Raw genomic sequence first — 9,740 nt, 5'->3', positions numbered from 1 at the left:
AAGGTAGGAGATCAATGCTTCGTTCTTATTCCTTACTAAATGCTGTACTTTTTATCTCATAAAAATGTGTCTGGGCACCCGTTAGCCACTTAAAAAGATGATTAGCATCAGCTACCAGTCTTAAGTCTCAGGTGAAAGGTTTCCCTGTGTCGGCCGCTTATTTATCTGAACGGGAATGTCGGGGAGTGGCTGAGCAGATTTTCTACTTTCCTATCCTAATCTGCAGACTCAGAGGACAGACCGGACTAGTAGACAGTGGTCCTTGGATCTTGGCTCCGGCCGATTGATCCAACGGTGCTGAGTGAACCTCCAGCAAGGGTGATAACTATGCAAGAGTTGCAGATGACACCTGACCTCTTGTCTCATAGATCAGATTTCTTACAGTGAGTGACTAGCACGATAATTCCCCGATAGTGGCAGAAACTAGTGTTTGAGAGTATAGACCCTTCCATAAATGTCCGTGGCAGCCCCTGAATTTTATTTCTGGCCTTAGTAAAAAGTTCCCTTGCTCCCCATTCAAAGCAGTCTTCTTAGGCCTGTGCCACTTTCTCCTCTGTAATGTAAATGAAGTCTGTAAAGTAATCAAGATGAAACCTGAAACCAACATGTAAATGGCTCTATTCTGTTGATCTCCTTTCCTTAGAGGCAGTCGTCCTGAGGCTAGGCATTTCCTTTTTTGCAGCTCCAGGAAAGCAAAACAGGCTTGCGACTTAGATCAGGGCTCCAGCAGCAAGAAGTCACACAGTCCCTGCACTTATTGGACAGGCAACGGCCTCTCAAGGAAAGCTAGTGCAGAGAAAACTAGGGAAACTCCCAAAAGGCATAAAGTAGGAGCACACTGGTAAGGTCCCCACTAAATCCAGAGCTCTGAGGCAACTCTTGCTTAGTGGGAAGGCAAGAGGGGAATCAAGGCAAGGTGCAGGCCATGCTGGTAAGGAGTGGTTAAATCCAGTAGGCCTGGCAGAGGAGGTGATTGACCATTGTCACCGAGGCTTCAAGGCGAGGGGACGCCCTCATGGAAAGAGAGGTTGATCAGGTGCTGGATGTTGGATTTTTCCCAGAGGAGAGCGCTACCCTAAATCACTCACAGAAGGCGTCTCTTGATGCAATAAGCAAGAGGAATTTATTCAGGAACCAGCTAGCTGGGGTCCAAGTGTCAGCCCGACGCAGCGGGTCTCAACAAGGACCTCGAGCACTCAAAACCAAGGGTTTATATAGCATTTTCAAAACACTTAACTCTTAGTAATTTTCCACAGCTGCACATTATCTTTGCAAGACATACATCCTGGGGTTAAGCGAGAGCAAGATAAGACTACTCCTTAATTGTTAGAGAGGTTCTGCACGACAAGCTTGGTATGTAGGATTAACTGACCAAGGTTAGCTGACTGAAGGCCACAGCTGCCCCCATCCCGGTGTTCATGATTAACTTGTTTTCCAAGGCCTTACCCAGTTCCAGTTTTTTTTTCTTTTAAGTCACAACTTCAGAAAACTGCTTCTAGGCCCTTAAGATGGCTACTCTTATGCTAACTTATTCTCATTCTTACATTCCCCTCTTCTTCTTGTAACTATTTCAATCATGAAATTAGAGGTCATCTGTTTGGTAGTGCAATAGGGGAAAGGCACAATATGAACGGCGCAGTCTTAGCTTTTGAAGGTTGTCTTTGTCTAGCTGACGTGGTTATCTTGGAATAGTTTTTGAGAACGGTGTGTGGGTCAGCTAAACGGCGTTGGTGTCTCTGGACATGCACCTGGTCACTTTAGGGGTCTTCTGGTGATTTTTAAGCTGGAGAGGATTCTCAGTAGGTTGGGCTCTCTACGTGAGATGGTCGTCAGCTGTCTCGGCTGAGACAACGGGTTTCACATGAGATGCGTGGATCTAGGTGTCAATCTTGTCAACTTTGCTGTTGGGGTGGTCAGTAACACTAAGTAGGGTCTTTTCTACCATGGCTCAAGAGTCTGCGCTCGGTGTCACTTTACAAACACAAAGTCTTTAACTTGGAACAGGTGGGCTGCTTCTGAAGTGCCGGGCTCATAGACTGCTTTTAGTTGGGTCTACACTTCTCTTTGGACTGCCTGAAGAGCTTTTAACTTATTATATAAATCGCGGTTGTCAGTCTGGGTAACGGGGAAGGGGTCTTTGAATATTAAAGATAATTTCTTTCCTTGATTTCTCTCTGGGACACTGGCGCCCTGGTTCGGGTGCACATCAAAAGATTGCATGCCTAGCCTCTAAGGTGGGCTGAGATATTGTCTATTTGCTAAAGAATCTTGCTTTTTACTATGTCGTCTACAGCTGGGTCTGTATGCTAAGTCAATTGCTCAGCTTGCAAAATTACTTAGTCAGATCTGAAGGAGGAAAGACAGCACACAGGCTCAGGCTCTCCAGTATGCTAAAGCGAATCTTATACACGATTACAAATGACTAGCATAACAAAACATGTGCTACTCTTCTCTATCTGGGGAACATTAACTGATCTCACTGAAGAATGATTCTAGAGTTTCATGTTTAACATAGTTCTAGTAGGGGGGGAGCTCTAGCATGTAGTTACATTGCTCTGATTGCAAATATCTCGCCCCGCCTCTTCTAGAGGCTCTTACTTTATTCTGTCTAAGCCTATGGTCTCTGTCTCATTCTCTCTTTTACAGGTAGAGACTCTAGCTGCAGCTAGGGAAAAGGGGCGATGACCGCTCTGGCTGCTTCGTGCTGAGAAGGGGGCGCAGTAAAGGGTGCAGCTAGGTCTCTATCACTGGTCAGTTGAGAGGGCTTCAGAAGGCTGGCGCTTCTATCTTGGGTTTCGTTTCTATTACTATTTGCTGTTTTGTGGCTTCTAGGCAAGATAAAACAAATTGTGTTATTAGGTTATGTAGCAACATCTGGAGTTGGATTTTCTATTCTGGAAGGAGGCTGCATTATTGAAACAATACTTTAAAATCACTTTCATTTTTATTAGAAGTAACCAGGTTAAGAAAATAATTAACAGCTGGCTTGATTATTTGCACAAGTGCAGCAAGAAGAGCAATTGATTACACAGGGTCTTTTAAATATGCTTTGCTGGAACTTTTTGCAAGGAACCTCAGATTGAACTTTTAAAGGCCTCTTGAGGCCAGACAGCCAAGCCAGACCTGCCATCAGGCTTTGCCTGCAGTACCTGTAGATTTGGATGAATTCCTCTCTTCTCGAGGTCTCTGCACCTGCCAGGAAGCGACTTTCTTTACTCACCTGGGAAGGCTGCTGGGAACTCTGCAAGCAAGGTACTAGGCTAGTTCTTCCAAGGGGCTTTGTTGGCCCTATAAAGTCAATCTTAGTTCCTTAAAGTTGTTCACATCTGAGTCCATGCACATGTCTCTCAGGTATGACATTCCAGCCAAAGCCCTGGCAGTATAACCAGTGTTCTTAATTAGTCTTCTCACAAGGAAAGCAGATTCTTACTAAACTCGTGCAAATAAACATACTGCCATGGAATACAAAAACAGTCACTAAAAGTTTTTAAACTCTGTAGGGATCAGGTAGAGAGAAGGATGTCTCAATTCTGCTTATAAAGACAGCCATCTACTAAACTGTTGTCAGCTTAAGAGAACAAGCTCAAAACACTATCAGCAACATTCGAAACAAAAAGACACAAAACCATCTTCTTTAGTTTATGTAATCTTATGCAACTAATACCTGTTCTGCTGAAATCCAGTTCTTTACCAGTCCAGGAACAACAAAACAGTGACTATAAATGACAAAAAACTTACAAATGACAATGGTCAAAGATCTGACGAGAGCTCACTGTAAGACAGTTGATATAAGGAAATTCTGATATTTCTGTAATACAAAACATTCAGTAACAAAGTTTAGCATTATTCTCTTTGACAGTGCTTTCTTGGTAAATATATATATATATATATCAGATAAATAAGCCAAATTAGTCAAATACTTTCTCTAATGAGAAAAAATTCTTCTGACATGTTCCAGGGGCCCTCTGGAAAATATCAGAGTTAACTAGAGGTAAAAGCACTTTTTTGCATTTAATTCTTTTAGAACTGTCTATCATTACACATTTATTGTCTATATACCCAGCACAGTAAACGAGATATCTTAAAAAGGTGGGGCAGCAGGGGAGACTGCTGCTGTCAGTTTTTAAAGACAATATATACAAAGTCAAAATAATCTATGTTACCAAGCATTCTTGAGAGAATGGTAGCAGATGGTAGATTTTTCTGCTTTCATCTTCAGGAGGGGAAAAAAGCTACAATAAGAATTCACATTTAGCTGAAAGAACTGTCCAAACTCAAGGCAGATTATAATATCACCAGGCATACAAAAGACCTGTTAGAGATACATACAAAGAATGAATATGGCTATAGTCAAATTCAACTTAAAAGTTTAAGCAGAATCTCAAATTTAAATGTCTCTTTCCTTCACACAGATATTCAGATTTGACCAGAAATATGCTTTGAGATGAAAGAGATCAGGCATCTTACTTCTTCATTTAGGGATTGAGAAATGATGACCTTTGGCTTTCTAACCAGCTATTTCATTCATGGCATCAATAGTGGGTTGTGGTGACATGGAAATGTATGCTGGATATTTGGATGGTTTAAAGATTATATACAATTAATAGCTTACAAACAGTGAAAATAATAAGAACATAACTCAGCATAAGTGTCCAAGACCAGATACAAAAAAGCAGAGAAAGTGCTTAAGTCTACAGGTCTTCTCTGAAAGCTTCAAGAATGTTTTACTCTTTAATAGTAGATAGAGCTTTTAATAGAATTTGCATAGCAACTTATAAGATCATTTGCATTAAAAAATATGGAGAGTCCTCCATGTTTTTTTAAAACATACAAACATATCTACAGCATATAAATTAAACAAGAAGACCTGGTGGTTCTCAAAAAAATCTATTACAACTTTCCTCAAAAGTGGTCACACGTTTGCCTATCTAAACTTTTACAGTGAAACCTGTTTTTCTGGGAGAAACATAATCTTGTCCAGATTCTACACAATTTAATTTTTAAGAATAAATTTTGGTTTGTTAACTTAAATAATTCAATTTCTCATGCCATGCAGTCGTTTTCAATAACAAAATATTTCAAAGGCAAATAAAGGTTACACAGTTGTTAACAAACTTTAGCTTTTAGTCTTTTTAATATTAAGATTTCATTTAAAAAAAAATATTCTGGCAACTCACTGAGACTTTAAGCATGAGAAACTGCTTTGATAAAACAATTAGAGAACTCTTTGCAATCTTTCAACATTAAGAGCAGACTAACAGTTAAAAAAACAAAACAAAAAACAGTTTTCTTTAACTGGAAACAAAATTCTAATTTTGCTGTGCACTTGATATCAAGACTCACTTGCTTTAATTTCACATAGCATGACTATATCTGTAAGAATATAGTAATTTATTCTTCATTTGCCCCATGGTCTCAAGCACATAAACGGGTGAGAATTATGCCTGGGCTTGCCGGGGTTTGTCCCGCCTTATCTCTAAACATCTTGACTTTCCTCCAAAGCAACAGGCTGAGCGGATCCGCTACAACAAAAGGCACCCCGCTGCTGCACCACACTGCTCTCTCTTTGTCTCTGTTCTCCGTCCCTCTTTAACAAACAGCTGCACTTTAGAACAAAGCCACTTTCTTTTATCAAAAAACACATTCTTTAGCATGCAGACGAGTTTCCATTCTTTATACCTTCTCTTATTAAAACATACATCTTTTAGCATAGAGAAATGTTTTCCTTATTTAAGTAGTTTTCATTAGAACTTAAAATCATTTGATACTTTAACTTTCAGTGAACACTGAAAAACAGGCCACCGTAAACTGTTACACTAGCATTCTTCATCTATGAACATATATTATCATTTTTGGAAATGTGCTTTACAACACAATTTCTCATTAGGCACAAAATATGTCTATATAACTTAGCAAACTTTAAAAATTTTGGTTACCACAAAAATTCTCAAGCTGTTTGCATACATACACACTGTTATACATTAATACAGTATTATTATTAAGATGTTTATTTGCTACACTTGTTTACTTATTTTTAGCAACTATGCCAGATTACTTAGAAAACTTTTACTAAACATTAGACAAAGTCAAGTTTTCCTTCGAGCATTTTCTTGAAATGTTTAACTGGTAACATCAACTTAAATGACTTTAAGTAAACTTTGGCAGCTGATAACCACAATGACATGCCCGCCTCAGGCAAACTCAAATTAGCATTAATGCTTAACATTTTCCATCAGATTTTCTGGAAGTTTTAGAATGCCTAATTTTCACAAGCGCTTGTCTTTAAATCAATTTCATTAATACCATCCGGAGGTAGAAAGATATTTTCATTTACACACTTAGACACACAAACTTACAGACTGAGACATAATGATAAGGTTCCCTCCGGCAGCCAGCCAACATTAAAGGATGGCCACTTGAGGTGCAGAAAACACGAAATTTTCTCTTCCTGATGTCCGTGCTCAAATTGTGAGCTCTCTCCCTAACGTCTGAGAAAAATGGTCTGTCATGAGAGACAAGGGGGTCGTCTGCGTCTGTCCCATTGTCAGTATAACAATAATTAGACACGTAAAAGACACAAAAAACAAAGACACACACAAATTAGACACACAGCGGCCGCGTTTAGTTCTCCTCAGAGTCTCAAACAGAAACCGAAAGGAATCAGAGGGTTGATACTCTCGGCGCCCAAAAACCAACCCTATCTCATCAGGTTCACTTTGCCGGAAAAACAGACGGGAGGCTACCAGGCGTCCCTGGCCTCCCAACCTCCCCGAGGCGTCCCCCAGGGCTGCAGCCTGCGGTTCTCCTAGTACGTCTACCGACCGCAGTCGCGACCCCTCACGGGACCGGGACGGCTGCCAGACAACGGGTACCCTTTCAGAATTCTGACCGGTCTCACCGAAAAACAGAAAACAGAATACAGACAACCCAAGGCGCCACTAATCTTACCTCTTCCTCCAAGAGCGACTTCGGGAGTGAAGCGGGGTGAGCGCAGATCCCGGACGAGCCCCCAAATGTTGGATTTTTCCCAGAGGAGAGCGCTACCCTAAATCACTCACAGAAGGCGTCTCTTGATGCAATAAGCAAGAGGAATTTATTCAGGAACCAGCTAGCTGGGGTCCAAGTGTCAGCCCGACGCAGCGGGTCTCAACAAGGACCTCGAGCACTCAAAACCAAGGGTTTATATAGCATTTTCAAAACACTTAACTCTTAGTAATTTTCCACAGCTGCACATTATCTTTGCAAGACATACATCCTGGGGTTAAGCGAGAGCAAGATAAGACTACTCCTTAATTGTTAGAGAGGTTCTGCACGACAAGCTTGGTATGTAGGATTAACTGACCAAGGTTAGCTGACTGAAGGCCACAGCTGCCCCCATCCCGGTGTTCATGATTAACTTGTTTTCCAAGGCCTTACCCAGTTCCAGTTTTTTTTTCTTTTAAGTCACAACTTCAGAAAACTGCTTCTAGGCCCTTAAGATGGCTACTCTTATGCTAACTTATTCTCATTCTTACACTGGACACCTGTCTTTCTCTCTCTCTCTCTTCCAGATGGGAGCATCCTCTTCAAGGTTAAAGCCAGATATGCCTCTGGCATGCATTCTGAGGAACTGGGAGTAATTTGATCCCCAGACCCTGAAAAAGAAGTGCCTTATCTTCTTTTGCACACAAGTTTGACCTCAATACAAACTCTCTGATGGAGGAGCTTGGCCCTCTGAGAGAGGTATACTATGTAATACAGTTATGCAGCTAGATTAATTTTACCGCAAAGATGGAAAATGGTCAGAACCCCCATATGTACAAGCTTTCTTTGCCCTTAGAGAAAGTAAAAGACTATGCCAAAAAGGTGGATAAATTCCAGACCATACTCCAAACCCTAATTTCTCCCCATTGACTCTGCCATGCCCACTTTATCCAGATGTAAGTCCACTTGCTGAGAACCATAAAAGTCAGACTACAAGAGAACTACTATCCCAAGCATCATTGGCCCAATCACCCCACCAGGCTTCCCAGGGGATGAAGGAAAGATAGTTATACCCATCCTTATTGCCCTTACAGAAAGTAGCCAGTGGAGAGCGGGGACCAACTTGGATCCATGTCCCCTTCTCCCTCCAAGATCTGAGGCAAATTAAACAAGACATGGGTAAATTTTCAGATGACCCAGAAAAATACATAGAAGCCTTCCAAGGGCTTACTTTATCTTTTGAGCTGGCCTGGAAGGATGTTATGTTTCTATTAAACCAAACCCTTACCGGAGGGGAAAAAGAAAAAGTGATAAGTGTGATGCCGGGGTTTTTGTTTGTGGAGCCAAAGAATGAGCTGCACAAACACTCAAGGTAGGAGAGTAAGGTCCAGGCTTTTATTTAAAGATAAAATGAAAGGACAGAGCTCCTGGCTCATGCCAGGAGGGGACAGGAGAGTCCGTCATTGGTGCGTTGTCTAGGGGGTTTTATAGGCAGTTGAGGATTTTTCGAGAACATGAAAAAACTTAGGGGTGGGGACTTGTTAAGTGGTTCCTGAATATTAAAAATTAACCTAACTGTGAAGAATTTCCTGTCTTTATTTCTCTCTGGGACACTGGCGCCTTGGTCTGGGAGCATATCAAAAGGCTGCCTGCCCAGCCCCCAAGGTGGGCCGACGTATTGTCTACTTGCTAAAGAATCTTGCCTCTTGAACTTCATAGGTGTGTTAAAATGCAATCTTATCTTCAAGATGTTATTCTTCCTGCCCTTTACTATGCCATATACAATTGGGTCTGCATGCCAAGTTAGTTGTTCAGTTTGCAGAATCACCTTGTCGGATCTGAAGGAGGAACGACAGCACATAGGCCTGGGCTTTTAGTATGCTAAAGTGAATCTTACACATGGTTACAAATGATTAGCATAATAAAACATGTGCTACACTTCTTTATCTGGGGAACATTAACTGATCACACTGAAGAATGATTCTAGAGCTCAATGTTTAACATAGAGTTTTAGCATGGTGGGTTTCCTTGCATATAGTTACATTGCTCTGACTGCAGATATCCTGTGCTTCCCCCTCCAGAGGCCCTCACCTTACTCTGACTACATCTATGGTCCCTGTCTCAAGGGGAGCCCTAGAGTTTGGAGATGAATGGTATACTATAAATGCGGGTGGCAAATCTCCCGAGGAACTAATCCAAGTCCCCACTGGCTGTCAGGCAGTGCCATTCACTAACCCAGACTGGGGCCAACATACAGATGATGCTTATAACTAGTACAGGAACCACTTTATAACTTGTATTTTAGAAGGACTGAAAAGAGCATGAGTAAAACCTATAAATTACTCTAAATTATCAGCTGTGATGCAGGAAGAAAACGAAGCCCCTCAGCCTTTCTGGAATGGCTCAGAGAGGCACTGGTGAAGCACACGTATATGTCCCCAGAATCCTCGGAGGGCCAAGTCATTCTCAAAAATAAAATTATAACCCAATTGGCCCCAGATATCAGGAAGAAGTTACAAAAATTGGCATATGGCCCAGAACAAAATCTGGAAATCCTCCTGAAGGTCACCACATCAGTTTTCTATAATAGAGACAAAGAGGAAAAGAGGGACCCGCACAGGAGAGATAACCGAAAGGCAGAGGCATTAGCGATAGCCTTACAGAGAGTGAACTTTGGGCCTCCAAAGTTGGAGAAAAGGAGACCAGCCCCAGGGACCGGGCCTCCGGCGACTTGTGTAAAGGAATGCAAGAAACACCCTAGAGCGAGAACCACCCAG

At 41.7% G+C, this 9,740-nt stretch overlaps 1 long non-coding RNA gene across 1 annotated transcript; it reads right to left on the bottom strand.

Annotated features, from left to right (window-relative positions):
• Nucleotides 1-1,098: 1,098 nt before the first annotated feature.
• On the bottom strand, nucleotides 1,099-7,508 carry LOC130681866 (uncharacterized). Its single transcript, XR_008995075.1, has 2 exons — nucleotides 6,949-7,508; nucleotides 1,099-3,452 (listed from the first exon to the last, which is right to left on the bottom strand). It is a non-coding gene; the product is annotated as an uncharacterized LOC130681866 (long non-coding RNA).
• Between the last annotated feature and the right edge of the window lie 2,232 nt (nucleotides 7,509-9,740).

This window comes from Manis pentadactyla, chromosome X (assembly GCF_030020395.1).
Source record: "Manis pentadactyla isolate mManPen7 chromosome X, mManPen7.hap1, whole genome shotgun sequence".
NCBI lineage: Eukaryota > Metazoa > Chordata > Mammalia > Pholidota > Manidae > Manis > Manis pentadactyla.
The sequence above is the reverse complement of the archived record's forward strand: the minus strand, read 5'-3'. Positions and strand labels throughout refer to the sequence as shown.